We start from the raw sequence: 18,687 nt of genomic DNA, 5'->3' as shown, positions 1-18,687 counted from the left end.
TTAAGTTCTGCCAATTCACCTTTTATTTCTGCCCTTAGAGACTCTATGTTGCCATTAATTAATTTCTCCATTCTAGCCATTGTCTTCACAATTGCTAGCCTGAATTCCATCTCCGACATCTTGGTTATATCTGCATCCATTTGTAAATCTGCAGCATAAGTCATAATCTCTGAGTCTTTTCTGTTTTGGGGGCTCTTCCTTCTAGTCATTCTGTGGATGGGTGTTTGAGGGAATGTATAGAGTCGAAATTATTGACCAGAACCCAAGCAAGATGCACCTGTTTTCTTGGGACCTTAGGGTTGCTGGCCTCTTGTTTTCCCAGCCTGTCTTCTGGGGGAGGGGCCTGCCGCGCTGTTAGTCAGGCAACCCTGTTTGGGCGGAGTTGCCCTGCGCCCCTGTGGCGGGGGATGGGTTCAGTGGGAATCAGTCTTTGGGGCTTTTGTTCTCTGGCGCCTTTCCCTGGCGGCTTTCCGCGTCTCTTCCGCGAGTCAGAGCAGAAGAGACCGTGTCCAACCCTCTGCCTCAGAGCAGAGAGACCTCAGTCTGTTCTTCAGTGAGCTCTCCAGGCCACACCGTCTCCGTTTCTGTCCGTGCTGCTATAAACTGCAGCGTCTTGGGTTGTGCGCCCCTCCACAGCGCTCCCAGTCCTGCCTCCAGGTCGGGGCACGTCTCTGTCCTTTGTGCTTCTAAAACCGCCAGCCGCTCCCAGTTCGCGTGCAGGCGACTCTGCCGCTTGGGGTTTCCACCCCAGGGGTTGCAGTTCACCGGCGCACCGGGTTTCCGCCTCGGAGGCTGCAGTTCGCGTGCGCGGGACCGTCGCTCCAGTTTCTGTCCAGGGGGCTGCGGTTCGCGTGCAGGCGTCCCCGCCGGTCTGGTTTTCCACCCCGGGGGCTGCCCTAAAGTTCTTTCCCGACGTTACCAGTCTGCGAGTCTGTGCCCGTCCACAGCGCGCGAGGCTGTCACTCACCGGCGGTGTAGGATCCCCACGTCCAGGCTCCCTCCCACTGCCGTTTATCCTCCAATATCTGCCCACAGAATCACGGCTCTCCGCTTAGTACCTCAAAACCAACTACCTGCGATATTCTGTTTGTAGAGATCCAGATCTTCTTACATCTCAGGCTGGTTTCGTGGGTGCTCAGAGTGGTCTGGTAGATATCCAGCTCAATTCCGGGGACCAGTTGAAATAGGGTCCCCTACTCCTCCGCCATCTTTCCCCCGTCCAACATTTTGGAATTTTTCAGCAGTGAACATTATCTTGTTCCTATTCAAACCCCACCTTTAAAAAAATATGGAAGGAATGTAAGGTAAAAGTCCTGTTCACGGGGTGCCTGGGTGGCTCAGTCATTAAGCGTCTGCCTTCAGCTCAGGTCACGATCCCAGGGTCCTGGGATCAAGCCCCACATCGGGCTCCCTGCCCGGTGGGGAGCCTGCTTCTCCCTCTCCCACTCCCCCTGCTTGTGTTCCCTCTCTCGCTGTGTCTATCTCTGTCAAATAAATAAAATCTTAAAAAAAAAGTCCTGCTCAAGGTAAGAAAACTCCAATCTCAAATATTTTACTCCAACAACCTGGGTTATACCAGCTGTCCATCATTGAATAGTAAATGATAACTGAAAACTAATAATGTTAACAGTACCCTCAACTGCCATCATTGCTAAATTTTACGTAGACTGTTTTATACCCAAATATATGCATATAAAACATTTGCACAGATAAATTAGTGTTAAGAATTAAAAACTCACATCTAAAAATATCTTTTCTTCTGAAATCCATCTAATCGTTTTCAAGACTGGAAACCTAAATATCCTGGCTACACATGAAAAATATGTCAGAATACACATATGTTATGAAAAACTTTAGAACTGACCATTTCATAAAAGCAAACATAAAAGCAAACTTAGAGTGCTTTTGTTGTTGCTTAATCCTCTAAATTTAAAAGGAGACCTCTGACTATTACAATCAGGTATGTACTAAATAGTGTTGTTTTCTACCAGCAAACAGCTGAACAAGGATAGTTTTCCTCAGGTCATTGTCTATTAGAAGTTAAAACATTTTCAATTAAAACATTCATTTTTTTTTGTAGACTTCAGCATGTGTGGCCCAAACAAAACTGTTTCTGGGGCGCCTGGGTGGCTCAGTTGGTTAAGCGACTGCCTTCGGCTCAGGTCATGGTCCTGGAGTCCCGGGATCAAGTCCCACATCAGGCTTCCTGCTCGGCGGGGAGTCTGCTTCTCCCTCTGACCCTCCTCCCTCTCATGCTCTCTGTCTCTCGTTCTCTCTCTCTCAAATAAATAAATAAAATCTTTAAAAAAAAAAAAACTGTTTCTGAGGTGGCCTCTCATTCATACTTTGGAATTCCTTTTTCAACTTCACCTTGGCTATCACTTTGATACTGATAAGCAAGTTTCTTTTTCAGAGTCTCTGCTATGATGGCAGCAGTGTCAGTAACATCCACCAGTTTGGGCTTTATATCTTGTTTTGACCTTTTTTATTGACCAAAGTTTTACACTGTTCATATATTTTTTAAAAGATTTTATTTATTTATTTGACAGAGAGAGACATAGCGAGAGAGGGAACACAAGCAGGGGGAGTGGGAGAGGGAGAAGCAGGCTTCCCGCTGAGCAGGGAGCCTGATTTGGGGCTGGATCCCAGGACCCTGGGATCATGACCTGAGCTGAAGGCAGACGCTTAATGACTGAGCCACCCAGGCACCCCACGCTGTTCATATCTTTAAGGATCTTTAGCATATTTGGTATATCAGGTTTCTTTGGAGCTATTCTTAACGGAAGTGTTTCCAACATAGGTTTTTTTTGTGTGTGTCTCTTCACTCTTTAATTAGATCAATAGCAGATACATTTTGGTGGAGCCCTGATGGAGGGATGGGCAGGGGAAGTGGCAGAGGGGAATGTGGTGGGACAGAGAGTGATGTGGTAACAGATATGGTAGAATCTAAATCACCTGCAATGAGCTTTTGCTGTTCATGCCAGGGTCACAATTTTGGCAATCTGAGCTGAGAGCTGCAGTTTTATTTTTAAGGGCACAGGTCTTCTGCAGTGGTTCCTCATTTACCAGTGTTGTATTCTTTAGTTGAGGCTCTTCTGGAGACAAGTTTGGTGAGGAAAGCTGCCTGCTTGGGGGCTTCTCAAAGAAAGGAAGGTCATCCTGAAGGGGTTGCCTTGACCTGACCTCTGTCCATTGTCTTGTTGAATACTCTCCTTCTTTGGCTACCCATCCAACATCAGCAAAAGACACCACTCCATCCTCTCCTGGGTGGCTGGCACTCCATTCTGCTGTAGGGGTGGTAAGCTGAAACCGATCTCTTGGACACTGGATCAGAGACATATTAGTACCAATTTTCCTTACAATACTTTGAGATGAACCATATAGTTTCCCAGACCAAAGTAATAGTTGCATGCTTATTCCAACCTGTTGAAAAAAACATCCTAATTAGGCACTTAATCCAGTCATGAATTTAGATGGCAAAGTCTCTCCAAATTTGCATTTCTAGTACTTCAGTCATACATAGCAGCACATGGTCCATTAAGCACACTCAGCTGTGTAGCAGCCAGGTGTCTTCTTCAGCTTCTCAGGCTTCCAGCTTAGCTGTTCCTGGGTGTTATTCCATTATAACCAATTTTTTAAAAAAATAATTTTATTTACTGAGAGAGAGAGAGAGGAGAACAGGGAGGGGCAGAGGGAGATGGAGAGAGAATCCCAAGCAGACTCTGTGCTGAGCACAGAGCCCAATGAGGGGCTTGATCTCACCACCCTGAGATCATGACCTGAGCTGAAATCAAGAGTCAGATGCTTAACTGACTGAGCCACCCAGGAGCCCCTCCATCATAACCATTTTTAAGTGTACAGTTCAGTGGCATTAAATACATTCGCATTGTTTTGCAACCATCACCACAATCCATCTTCAGAACTCATTTCATCTTGTGTAACTGAATCTATACCTTCTAAAAACTAATTCCCCTCTTCCCCTAGCCTCTGGCAACTCCCATTCTACATTCTCTCTCTGAATTTGACTACTCTTGGTATCTCATACAAGCAGAATCATACAGTATTTGTCCTTTTGTGATTTGTTTATTTTACTTAACATAATGTCTTTGAGGTTCATTCATGTAGCTTATGTCGAAATTTCCTTCCTTTTAAAGGTTGAATAATATTCCATTGTAGTATACACCATATTTTGTTTATCCATTCATCTGTTGATGGACACTTGGGTTGCTTCCATCTTTTAGCTATTGTGAATAATGCTGCTTTGTACATGAATGTATAAATATCTCTGAATCCCTCCTTTCAGTAGAGTTTTGGGTATCTTTTCAAATTAGCATTTTCGTTTTCCTTGGGTAAATATCCAGTAGTAGAACTTCTAGATCATACAGTAATTCTATTTTTGATTTTTTTTGGGGGAGGAAATGCCAAATGTTTTTTGTAGCAGCTGCACCATTTTACATTCCCACCAACAGTGCATTAGAATTTCAGTTTCTCCACATCCTTGCTGACACTTGTTCTTTTCTTTTTCCTTTTCCCCCCACAAGTAAAGAGGTTTATTCTTTTCTCTTTTGTTCAAAATAACAAAACTATACATCATATTCTCCCTTTTGTCCCTGTTCTAGTTTCACTATAGTACCCAGTCTCATCCCAGGCACCCTGATTAGCTTCCCAGTTGCCATAGTTAATTTTAAAAAGAGTTTTTATCTGAACACACAGATTGTGCTTAATGCTTTGCAACCATTCCATTGATCTCATTCTTTCTTCTCTGTGTTGTTGTTGTTATTTTAAGTTTTTATTTTAATTTTGTATAGTTAATGTACAGTGTTGTATTAGTTTCAGGTGTAGAATTTAGTGATTCAACATTTCCATACATCCCCCAGTGTTCATCACAAGTGCCCTCCTTACTACCCTCACCTATTTCACCCCCCCACCTCCCCTCCAGTAACCACCAATTTGTTCTCTATAGTTGAGAATCTGTTTCTTGGTTTCTCTTTCTCTCTTTTTTTCCCTTTGCTTGTTTTATTTCTTAAATTGCACATAGGAGTGAAATCACATGGTATTTGTCTATCTCTGACTGAATTATTTCCCTTAGCAGTATTTATACTCTCTAGCTTCATCCATATTATTGCATCTTTTTTTTTTTTGATAGTAGTTATCCTAATGGGTATGAAGTGATATCTAATTGTGGTTTTGATTTGCACTTCCTTAATGATTAGTGATGTTGAGCATCTTTTCACGTATTTACTGGTCATTAGTATATCTTCTTTGAGTAATGTCTTCTTTGCTTATTTTTTAATTGGGTTGGTTTTTTTATTGGTGTTGTTGAGTTGTGGAGATTCTTTTTTTTTTTAAAGATTTTATTTATTTATTTGAGAGAGAGAATGAGCTAGAGAGAGAGAGCATGAGGGGGGAGGGTCAGAGGGAGAAGCAGACTCCCTGCTGACAGCAGGGAGCCCGATGCGGGACTCGATCCTGGGACTCCAGGATCATGACCTGAGCCGAAGGCAGTCGCTTAACCAACTGAGCCACCCAGGCGCCCCGAGTTGTGGAGATTCTTTATATATTCTACATACTAAACCCTAATCAGATATATGATTTGCAAATATTTTCTCCCATTACATGGATTGCCTTTTCATTGTATTGTCTGTGTCCTTTAATGGCACAGTTTTTAATTTTGGTGTAGTCCAATTTTTTTTTCTTTTGTTTCCTATGCTTTTGATGTTATATCCAAGAAATCATTGCCAAATCCAATGTCATAATCTTATGTTGTCTTCCAAGAATTTTATAGTTCTAACTCTTATTTTTGATCTATTTTGAGTTAATTTTTGTATATTGTGTAAGGTAAGGGTCCTACTTCATTCTTTTGCATGTGAATATCTAGTTTTCCCAATACTATTTTTTGATCTAAACAGTGTCTTTTGAGGAAAAGAAATTTTTAATTTTGATGATTTTTATCATTTTGTTCTTTTTTGGATCATGCTTTTCACATCATATCTAAAGAATTTTTTTTTTTAAGATTTTATTTTTAAGTAATCTCTACACCCAACATGGGGCTCGAACTTAAACCCCGAGGTTGAGTCACATGCCCCACCCACTGAGCCAGCCAGGTGCCCCTAAAAAATCTTTGCCTAACATAAGAATATAAAGATTTTCTCTTATGTTTCCCTTTACTAGTTTTATAGTTTCAGGTTTTATATTTAGGTCTATGGCCCATTTTAGGTTAATTTTGTATATGGTACAAGGTATGGATCCACAATCTTTTTTTTTTTCACATATAGTTATCCAATTGTTCTAGCAGTATGTGTTGAGAAGGCTATCCTTTCTCCATTGCATTACCTTTGTGCTTTTGTCAGATGACAGTTGTCTATGTGTGTGTGTGTGTGTGTGTGTGTGTGTAGGTTTATTTCTGGACCTTCTGTTCCACTGTTGTATTTGTCGATCTTTAGGCAAAATAACACTGTTTGATTACAGTAGCTTTATGCTAATTTTTGAAATCAGATATTCTTAGTCCTTCAACTTTGTTCTTTTTTCAGAGTTGTTTGGCTCTTTCAGGGTCTTTTGCATTTCCATATGAATTTTCAAATTAGCTTGTCTATTTCTACAAAAGAGACTGTTGGGATTGCATCAAATATGTAGATCCTTGTGACATCTTAATATTGAGTCTTTGGCTCATGAGCAAGATATTATCCTCCTTTTATTTAGGTCTTCAACTTTTCTCAAGAATATTTTGTAATTTTCAATGTACAGGTCTTTCACATTTTTTTCCAGATTTCTTCCTAAATATTTCATATATTTTTTCACTCTTTTCAAAAAATTTTTATTGTAGTTGAAGCACAATGTTACATTAGTTTCAGGTATACAACATAGTGATTCAAACTCTACATGTTATGCTATATTCACCACAAGTGCAGCTACCATCTCTCAGCATATAATGCTATTATAATATCATTGACTATATTCCCTATGCTGTGCTTTTCATCCTCATGGCTTATTCATTCCACAACTGGAAGCTTGTACCTCCCACTCCACCCATTTTTCCCATTCCCCCACCCTTCTCCCCTCTGGTAACCTCCAGTTTTTTTCTGTATTTATGGATCTGTTTCTGGATTTTTTTGGTTTAAAAACATTTTTTTTTCAGATTTCACATATAAGTGAAATCATATGGTATTTGTCTTTGTCTGACTTATTTCACTTAGCATAATAGTCTCTAGGTCCATCCATGTTGTTGCAAATGGCACGATCTCATTCTCTTTTATGGCTGAGTAATATTCCATTATATAATACACCACATCTTCTTTATCCATTCATCTATTGATGGACACCTAGCTTACTTCCATATCTTGGCTATTATAAATAATGCTGCAATAAACATAGAGGTGCAGGTATCTTTTCAAATTAGTTTTTTCATTTTCTTTGGATAAATATCTAGTAGTAGAATTATTAGATAATATGGTATTTCTATTTTTAATTTTTGAGGAACCTCCATATTGTTTTCCACAGTGGTTGCACCAATTTCCAATCCCACCAACAGTGTATGAGGGTTTCCTAATCTCCACATTCTTGCCAACACTTGTTATTTCTTGTCTTTTTGATACTAGCCATTCTGACAGGTGTGAGATGTGATATCTCACTGTGATTTTGATTTGCATTTTCCTAATGATTAGTGATGTTAAGCATCTTTTCATGTGATTGTTGGCCATCTGTATATCTTCTCTGGAAAAATGTTTATTCAGGTATTCTGTCAAAGTTTTAATCAAATTTTTTGGGTGTTGAGTATATTTCATATGTTTTTTTAAAGATTTTATTTATTTATTTTAGAGAGAGAGGGAGGGAGAAAGAGAGAGAGAGAATGGGGGGAGGAGCAGAGGGGTAGGAGAGAGGGGGGAAAGAATCTCAAGCAGACTCCAGTCTGAGTGCAGAGCCGGCACAGGGCTTGATCTCACGACCCCAAGATCATGACCTGAGCTGAAACCAAGGGTCGGATGCTTAACCAACTGAGCCACCCAGGTGTCCCGACTATATTTCATATATTTGAAGGCTATTATAAATGGTATTTTAAAAATATTTTATTTATTTATTTGAGAGAGAGAGAGTAGAGCAAGAGAGAGAGAGCATGAGTGGGGGCCGGGGTGGGGGTAGGAGTGGAGGGAGAGGGAGCAGCAGGCTTCCCTGCTGAGCAGGGAGTCTGATGTGGGGCTTGATCCCAGGACACTTGACTTGAGCCAAAGGCAGATGCTTAGCCAACTGAGACACCCAGGAGCCCCATAATGGTATTTTTAAAAATTCAATTTCAGCCATTTACTGCTAGTGTATATAGATACAATAATTTCTTTATATAGATATTAAATCTTGAAACTTTGCTAAACTTACTTAGTTCCAGTAGCTTTTTGAAAATTGAATGGAGGGGCGCTTGGGTGGCTCAGTCGTTAAGCGTCTGCCTTTGGCTCAGGTCATGATCCCAGGTTCTGGGATCCAGCCCTGCATCTGGCTCCCTGCTCCGCGGGAAGCCTGCTTCTCCCTCTCCCACTCCCCCTGCTTGTGTTCCCTCTCTCACTGTGTCTCTCTCTGTCAAATAAATAAAATCTTTAAAAAAAAAAGAAAGAAATCATCAGTGATGCCATCTGGTCTTGGAGCTTTCTTTGTAGGAGTGTTTAAGAATACAATTTCAAATTTTAAAAAATAGATATAAGGCTATTCATGTTTTATTTATTCTTACATGAATTTTAAAAATAGATATAAGGCTATTCAGGTTATATTTATTCTTACATGAAGATTGAGTTGTTTTCAAGGAATTTATTCATTTCATGTAATTTGTCAAATTTATTTTCATAAACTGGTTCATAACAGTTTCTTATTATCCTGTTTTGTATAAATTGTCAAGCTGATTCCAAAATTCATACAGAAATGCAAAGGACTTGGAATATTGCCAAAACAACTCCAAAAAAAAAAAAAAAAGAACAAAGTTGAACGACTAACACAATATGATGTCACGTTTCTCATCCCTGATATTGGTAATTTGTATCTTTTTTTTTTCTGGATCAGGCTGGCTAAAAGTTTATCAATTTTATTGATCATCTCAAAGAACCACATTTTGGCTTAATTGATTTTCTCTATTGTTTTACTGTTTTCTAGTTTATTGATTTCTGCTTTAATAGTTACTATTTCTTTTGGTTACTTTGGACTAAATTTGCTCTTCATTTTCTAATTTATTAAGGAGGAAGCTGAGGTTAATGATTTGAGACCTTTATTATTTTCTAATGTAGGCATTTAGTGCTATAAATTTTCTTCTAAGTACTTTTTTAGCAGAGTCCCACAAATTCTGATATGTTCTGTTTTCATCAATTTCAAAATACTTTCTAATTTCCCTTTTGATTTCTTCTATGATTTGTGCATTATTTAGAAGCATGTTATTTAGCTTCCAAAGATTTGGACATGTTCCAGAGATCTTTCTGTTCTCGATTTCAACTTATTCCATTGTGATAAGGAAACATACTTCCTTTTTTTTCCATGTTCTTTTTTTTTATTATGTTAAGTTAGCCACCATACAGTGCATCTTAGTTTTTGATGAAGTGTTCAATGATTCATTAGTTGCGTTTAACACTCAGTGCTCATTACAACATGGGCCCTCCTTAATACCCATCACCCAGCCACCCCATCGCCCTACCCCCCTCCCCTCTGAAACTCTCAGTTTGTTTCCTGGAGTCCATAGTCTCATGGTTTGTCTCCCTCTCTGATTTCCCCCCCTTCAGTTTTCCCTTCCTTTCCCTATTGTCCTCCATGCTATACCTTATGTTCCACATATGAGTGATACCATGTGATAATTGTCTTTCTCTGCTTGTCTTATTTCACTTAGCAAAATCCCCTCCAGTCCCATCCATGTTGATGCAAATGGTGGGTATTCATTTTTTCTGATGGTTGAATAATATTCCATTGTATATATGAATCACATCTTCTTTATCCATTCATCTATTGAAGGACATCTCAGCTCCTTCCACAGTATGGCTATTGACTTTGCTGTTATGAACATTGGGGTGCAGGTGGCCCTTCTTTTCGCAACATCTGTATCTTTGGGGTAAATACCTAGTAGTGCAATTGCTGGATCATAGAGTAGTTCTATTTTTAACCTCTTGAGGAACCTCCATACTGTTTTCCAGAGTGGCTGTACCAACTTGCATTCCCACCAACAGTGTAAGAGGGTTTCCCTTTCTCAACATCCTCACCAACATTTGTTGTTTCTTGCCTTGTCAATTTTTGCCATTCTGACTGGTATAATGTGGTATCTCATTGTGGTTTTCATTTGTATTTCCCTGATGGCTAATGATGTTGAACATTTTTGCATGTGTCTGTTAGCCATTTGTATGTCTTCTTTGGAGAAGTGTCTGTTCATGTCTTCTGCCCATTTTTTGACTTATTTTTTTTTTTTTTTGAGTGTTGAGTTTGAGAAGTTCTTTATAGATCTTGGATACCAGCCCTTTATCTGTAATGTCATTTGCAAATATCTTCTCCCATTCCGTGGGTTGCCTCTTAGTTTTGTGGACTGTTTCCTTTGCTGTGCAGAAGCTTTTTATCTTGATGAGGCCCCAAAAGTTCATTTTGGTTTTGTTTCCCTTGCCTTTTAGAGATGTGTCTAGCAAGAAGTTGCTGTGGCCGATGTCAAAGAGGTTACTGTCTATGTTCTCCTCTATGATTTTGATGGATTCCTGCCTCACATTGAGGTCTTTCATCCATTTTGAGTTTATCTTTGTGAATGGTGTAAGAGAATGGTCCAGTTTCATTCTTCTGTATATAGCTGTCCAATTTTCCCAGCACCATTTATTGAAGAGACTGTCTTTTTTCCATTGCATATTTTTTCCTGCTTTGTCAAAGATTATTTGACCATAGAGTTGAGGGTCCATTTCTGGAGACTCCATTCTGTTCCACTGATCTATGTGTCTGTTTTTGTGCCAATACAATGCTGTCCTTATGATCACAGCTTTGTAACATAGCTTGAAGCCAGGCAACGTGATGCTGCCAGCTTTGTTTTTCTTTTTCAACATTCCTTTGGCAATTCAGGGCCTTTTCTGGTTCCATACAAATTTTAGGATTGTTTGTTCCTTACACCTAAAGGAGCTGAAGAAAGAACAGCAAATAAAACCTAAACCAAGCAGAAGAAGAGAAATAATAAAGATTAGAGCAGAGGTCAAAGGAATAGAAACCAGAAAATCAGTAGCCCAGATCAACAAACTAAAAGCTGGTTCTTTGAAAGAATTAATAAGATTGATAAGCCTCTGGCCAGACTAATCCAAAAGAAAATGGAAAGGACCCAAATTAATAAAATCATGAATCAGGACTAACACCAAGAAGGGGAGAGATCAGGACTAACACCAAGGAAGTAGAAATAATTATTAGAAATTATTATCGGCAACTATATGCCAACAAATTAAGCAACCTGGAAGAAATGGATGCTTTCCTGGAAACTTAGAAACTACTGAGACTGAAACAGGAAGAAATTAACAATCTGAATAGATAAATAACCAGTAATGAAATGGAAGGAGTAATCAAAAACCTCCCAGAAAACAAGAGTCTAGGGCCAGATGGCTTCCCAGGGGAATTCTACCAAACATTTAAAGAAGAAAGAAGAAATAATACCTATTCGCCTGAAGCTGTTTCTAAAAATAGAAATGGAAGGAAAACTTCCAAACTCATTCTATGAGGCCAGTATTACCCTGATCCCAAAACCAGGCAAAGACCCATCAAAAAGGAGAAATACAGACCAATATCCCTGATGAACATGAATGCCAAAATACTCAACAAGATACTAGCCAATAGGATCCAACAGTACATTAAAAGGATTATCCATCATGACCAGGTGGGATTTATTCCTAGGATGCAAGGGCGGTTCAACATTTCCAAATCAATCAACATGATAGAGTACGTTAATAAAAGAAAAAACAAGAACCATATGATCCTCTCAATTGATGCAGAGAAAGCATTTGACAAAATACAGCATCCTTTCCTGATTAAAACTCTTCACAGTGTAGGGATAGAGAGAACATACCTCAATATCATGAAAACCGTCTATGAAAAGCCCACAGCGAATATCGTTCTCAATGGGTAAAAGCTGAGAGCTTTTCCCTTAAGGTCAGAAACCCAACAGGGATGCCCACTCTCACCACTATTGTTCAACATAGTACTAGAAGTCCTAGCCTCAGAAATCAGACAACAAAAAGAAATGAAAGGCATTCAAATTGGCAAAGAAGAAGGAAACATACTTTCTATGGCTTGAATACTATAAACTATGCCATAAGTTTTTATGACCCAGAATGTGGTCTATATATCTAAAATGTTTCATGTACACTTAAGAAGAGTATGTATTTTTCTGCTGTTGGATGAAGTGTTCTATAACTATCAATCATGTCAAACTGGTTGATAGTGTTGCTCATGTCTACTATATCCATGCTGATTTTATGCCTACTTGTTCTATCAGTTATTAAGAGAGGAGTATTGAAGTCTCTGGCCATAATTGTGGATTTGTCTTTTACTCCTTGCAGTTCTATCGGTTTTTGCTTCATGTATTTTGATCCTCTTATGTTAAATGCATAAACATTTAGAATTGTCATGTCTTCTAGAGTAATTAACCCCTTTTATCATTATGAAATAAACTTTATGTTCTTTGTTTTGAAATGTATATAAATATAGCCACTGAGCTTTCTTTTGACTAGATTTAGGTATGGTATATGTTTTTTATACTTTTACATTTTTTTTACTTATTTGTTTATATTTAAAGTGCACTTCTCAGGAGGCATATAGTTGGTTCTTGCGTTTAAAATTAAATATGATGGTTTCTACCTTTTTGGTGGTGTTTTGACCATTTATATTTAATGTTGTTATTGGTATGTTTAGGTTTGAGTCCATTACCTATTTGTTTTTTCTTTGTCCCATGTATACCTTGTTCCACTTTCCCCCTGTTTTCTCCTTTTAGATTTTAATTTGTATGATTCCATTTGTTCTCCTTCTTTGGTTTATTAATTATAATTAATTATTTTGTTATTTTAGTGGTTGCCATAAGTTGATGGTATATATCTTTAATTCATCCCAGTGTACCTGCAAGTGATATCTTACCTAAAAACACTACACTTCCATTTCTTCCCTCCCGGCTTTTATGCTATTGTCATAAATTTTACTCTTACAGGTGTTATAAACCCTACAATATTGTTATTTTTATACTTTAAATTCTCTTTTAAAGAGATTTAAATAATAAAATATATTCTTACTCATGCAGTTAGCATTTCTGGTACTCTTCATGTCTGTAGCTCCAGATTTTTGTCAGATATAATTTTCTTTTTATCTGAAGAACTTCCTTTAACATTTCTTGTATTGTAAGTCTGTTGGTCAGTGAATTCATTCAGCTTTTGTATGTCCAAATAGTCTTTATTATGTGTTTGTCTTTGAAAGATATTTTTCCCCGATATAGAATTCAAGTAAGTAGGTTTTGTCTTTCATTACTGTAAAAATTTTGTTTCATTGTCTTCTCATGTGTATTGTTTCCAATGAGAAACCTGATATCATCCTTATTTTTTCTTCTCTATCCATTATGGTTTTTCTCTGGTTACTTATAGATTTTGTCTTAATTTTTGAGCAATTTGGTTATAACGTGTTTTTTAATTCATGTTTTTGTGCTTGGAGTTCATTGAGCTTCTTAAATATGTAGGTTATGGTTTTTATCTAATTTGCAAAGTTTTGTCCATTATTTCTTCAAATATTTTTTTCTTTTCCTGATCTCCTCCAGGGACTCCAATGATCAATGTTAAGTTGCTTGAAGTTATTCCACAGCTCACTGATTTTTTTCTTTCATTTTTGGATTATTATTTTCCTCTGTGTGTTTCAATTTGGATGGTTTCTGTCTTTTCAAGTTCACTAATTTTTTCTTTTGCATTGTTTAGTATGTTTCTAACTCTTCCAGTGTATTTATTCAAATCAGACATTGTAGTTTTCAACTATAGAAGTTCAGTTTTGGTATTTTAAAAGTGTCTTTCATTCTTCTAGTTACCTTTGTGAGCATATGGAATACAGATAATAAACATTTAATATTCTTCTCTGCTAATTCAAAATCTGTGCAAGGGTCAGTCCGTTTTATTTGAATATTATCATTATGGATTGTATTTTCCTGCCTTTTCAGATGCCTGGTAATCTTTTATTAGATACCAGATTCACATTGTAAATGTAATTTTTGGTTGCTGTATGTTTTTTTCTATTTACATGAACTTTTCATGTTTGATTTTTCTTTCAATTATTGATCACATTTTAAGATGGCATTTTAAAATAACAATTTCTGGGATGCCTGGGTGGCTCAATGGGTAAGCATCTGCCTTTGGCTGGAGTCATGATCCCAGGGTCCTGGGATCGAGTCCCTCATCAGGCTCCTTGCTCAGCTAGGAGCCTGCTTCTCCCTCTGCCTGCTCTGCCTGCCACTCTCTCTGCTTGTGCTCTCTCTCTGACAAATAAATAGATCAAGTCTTTAAAAAAATAAATAAAATAACAATTTTTAATAAAATGTTATATAAAAATCTGCAATTCTGCAATTGTCTACTGTATCTTCTGCATTAACATCTTTTCCATTTCAAATGAATCTTTGCAACCAGCATGGAAATAGTCCATATTTCTCATCTAGTGACCTCACCTTCCCTCCTACTTTTCACCCAGTTCCCCATTCTTCTATAACAAAAGGTCTTCAAAGAGTTGTCTACACTCTAATTTTAGTGTTACTATGTTCTTTCATTCTTCTCAAATTCTTTATAACCATTTCCATAAGTCCATCAAAACTGCACTCGTCAAGGTCACCAGAAATATCCAGGTTGATAATATCAGTTTCCAGTATTTATCTGCACTTATCAGCAACATTGCTCATAGATCACTTCTTCCTCTAAAAAAAAAATCTCTCTTTACATGGTCTTAGATGTCATTTCTTTTGGTTCTCTCTCTACTTCCCTAAAATTCTTTCTTAGTTCTGTTATTCCTCCTTATCAATCCTTTCTCTTTTTACACACAACTGCTCTATAATTTCATCCATTCCTGTAAATTTAAATATGTATAACTTGACATTTCCAGGATTTATATTTCCAGCATAGTACTCTCTAAGTACCTATAACAATTGCCTACTTGATTTCTTAATCTGAATATCTACAGTATCTCAAAACTAACACATCTAAAACCAAACTTGTGTCTTTCTCTTGCAAATCTGCTTCTCTCATAGTATTCTCAGTCTTCATAAATAGCAATTCCACTCTTCCTATTTCTCAGGGCAAAATCTTTGGAGTTCTTTCTTGATACATTGGGATCATGAAGAGACTATTGGTGCATCGGGAGATTTAACTACAGCAAAATTAATAATTAGGATACAGTTTAATTCTATCCCTTGTTGTTTTTCAATCTATAAATTTTCCTCTATCAAGTCCAATATATATATAAGTGAAGTAAATTATGGGATCCTAAAATGTATGGCCTTGATTTAACTAAACATCAAACACAAAGAGACATCTTAAGATCTTCAGTCCATAGATCTAGATAATGGCATATAACCAAGAAAATGAGGGCTGAAAGCACAACAGAGAATCATTGGCAGAGACATGCAACCCATAGGAACAACTATCAAAAGGAAGACTCAAGGGAGAATGATAGATCATGTTACATATACAAGACCTTCTTAAACCATTTTAATAGACAGATATTGTTATCCCTAGTTAGCAATAGAGCCAATATTCAAACCCCTTCATTCAATCATTCAACAAATATTCATTGGGTGAATATTATATTCCAACTATTGTCCTAAGAGGAACTCAGAAATTAGGACAATAGTTGGCGTATTTACATGAACTTCTTATGCTTTGTTCTTTGATGCAGTTAAGTTATTCAGATAGTTTGATACTTTTAGGTCATGCTTTTATGATTTGGTAGGCAGATCCAGAGCAGTACTCAGTCTAGGGATAATTATTTTTTACTACTAAGATAAGACCTTTTGGGGTACACTGCCAATGTCCTGTGAATTTTAAGCTTTTGCTGTTTGGCTGATATTAATGGCCAGTGTCCCAAGCCCTGTGTGAACACCAGTTACTGTTCTCTCTAATATTTTCTGATAGTTCTTTTTACGGCCTTGGGTAGTTACCTCACATGCATAATGATAATCTGCTAAATTTTCAAGGGGTGTCTTTACAGATTGTTGACATTCTTCTTTGTGCAGTCCTGTTATCTTGAGTACTCTTTATATATGAACTCATGATATCTTGGTCTTAGACTTTCAGCTCCATCTCCTAAACTCAGGAACTCTACTGGGCTCTGCCTTAGCTCCCTTTCCTTATGCTGTGGACTGGAAATTCTTTCAAGGCAGTTATCTAGGGCAATCATAAGGCTTACCCTGTTTGTTTCCCATCTCTCAGGGATCACTTATCATTTGTTGCTTGATGTCTAGTTCTTCAAAACTTATTTCATGTATTTTGTTGAATTTTGGTTGTTTCCAGTTAGAAGGAAAATGCTGTCCCTATTACCCTATCTTGATTGGAAATGGATGTTGAGGAGTTCTTCATATATTGTAGATCAAGACTGTTATCAAATGTGTGATTTGAAAATATTTACTCCCAGTCTGCAACTCTTCTTTTCATTTTTTTTCATAATGCTGTTCAAAGACAAGAAATTCTTTTTTTTTTTTAATTAAATTTGAGCATACTTGGTACAGAGTGTTAAACTAGTTTCAGGTGTACAACATAGTGATTTGACAAATTTATACATTATGTTATGTGCACCACAAGTGTAGCTACCATCTATCACCATACAATGCTATTACAATATTGGTGACTCCAACATTACATCAAAAACTAACGAAGGAAAAAAAACAATATCATTGACTATATTCCCTATATTATACCTTCATCTGCATGACTTTTTTATTCCAAACTGGAAGCCTATACTTCTCACTTCCCTTCACCCATTTTGCCATCCCCACCCCTTGACCTCTGGCAACCATCAATTTGTTCTCTGTATTTGTAGGTCTGATTCTGCTTTTGTTTGCTTATTCATTTGTTTTGTTTTTTAGATTCCACATATGAGTGAAATCATATATTTGTTTTTCTCAGTTTGACTTATTTCACTTAGCATAATACCCTCTAAGACATCTATGTTGTTGCAAATGAGAAATATCTCATCCTTTTTAATGGTGGCATAATATTCCATTGTGGTGTGTGTGTGTGTGTGTGTGTGTGTGTGTGTGTCTGTCTGTCTTCCTTATCTTCCTCTATTGGTAAACACTTAGGTTCCTTCCATATCTTGGCTATTGTAAATAATGGTGTAATAAACATAGGGTTGCATATATCTTTTTGAATTAGTGTTTTCATTTTCTTTGGGTAAATACCCACTAGTTGAATTATTGGATCATATGATATTTCTATTTTAAATTTTTGAGGAACATCTGTACTGTTTCCACAGTGGCTATACCAATTTACTTTCCTACTAACAGTGTATGTGAGTTTCTTTTTCTCCACATATTTGCCAACACTTGTTGTTTCTTCTCTTTTTGATTTTTGCCAATATGACTGGTGTGAAGTAATATCTCTTTCTTTTTTTTTTTTTTAAGATTTTATTTATTTATTTGACAGAGAGAGACAGAGGGAGAGAGGGAACACAAGCAGGGGGAGTGGGAGAGGGAGAAGCAGACCTCCCGCTGAGCAGGGAGCCTGATGCGGGGCTCGATCCCAGGACCCTGGGATCCTGACCTGAGCCGAAGGCAGACGCTTAACGACTGAGCCACCCAGGCACCCTGAAGTAATATCTCATCGTGGTTTTGATTTGCATTTCTCTGATGATGACTGATGTTGAACACCTCTTCATGTGTCTGTTGGCCATCTGTATGTCTTCTTTGGAAAGATGTCTATTCAGGCCCTCTGCCCCTTTTTTAAATCAAATTGTGTTTTTTTGGTGTTGAGTTGTATAAGATCTTCCTATAAATTGGATATTAAACTCCTACTGGATATATCATTTGCAAATATCTTCTCCCATTCAGTAGGTTGCCTTTTTGTTTTATTGATGGTTTCCTTGCTGTCCAAAAGCTTTTTATTTTGATGTAGTCCCAATAGTTAATTTTGGTTTTGTTTCCCTTGCCTTAAGAGACATATCTAGAAAAATGTTGCTAAGGCCTATGCCAGAGAAATTACTGCCTGTGTTTTCCTCTAGGAATTTTATGGTTTCGGGCCTCACATTTATGTCTTTAACCCATTTTGAGTTAGTTTTTGTGTATGGTGTTAGAAAGTAGTCCAATTTCATTCTTTTACATGTAGCTGTCCAGTTTTCAGCACCATTTATTGAAGAGACTGTCCTTTCCTCATTGCATATTCTCACCTCCTTTGTCATAGATTATTTAGCCATATATGAATGAGTTTGTTTCTGGGTTCTCTATTCTGTTCTATTGATCTAAGTGTCTATTTTTTGCCAGTACAATATTGTTTTGATTATTACAGCTTTGTATTATATCTTGAAATTTGGGATTGTGACACTTTCAGCCTTGCTTTTCTTTTTCAAGGTTTCTTTGGATATTTGGGATCTTTTGTGGTTCCATACAGATTTTAGGATAGTTTGTTCTAGTTCCAAGGAAAATGCTGTTGTTATTTTGATAGTGATTGCATTAAAGATGTAGATTTCTTTGGGTAATATGGACATTTTAATAAT

General features: G+C 37.4%; 1 pseudogene; it reads right to left on the bottom strand.

Moving 5' to 3' along the window:
* Positions 1-1,780: 1,780 nt before the first annotated feature.
* LOC118529157 (mitochondrial fission regulator 1 pseudogene) lies at positions 1,781-3,463 on the bottom strand (annotated as a pseudogene).
* Between the last annotated feature and the right edge of the window lie 15,224 nt (positions 3,464-18,687).

Source organism: Halichoerus grypus, chromosome X (genome assembly GCF_964656455.1).
Source record: "Halichoerus grypus chromosome X, mHalGry1.hap1.1, whole genome shotgun sequence".
NCBI lineage: Eukaryota > Metazoa > Chordata > Mammalia > Carnivora > Phocidae > Halichoerus > Halichoerus grypus.
Note: the sequence above shows the minus strand (reverse complement) of the source record. Positions and strands in the feature narration are given on the sequence as shown.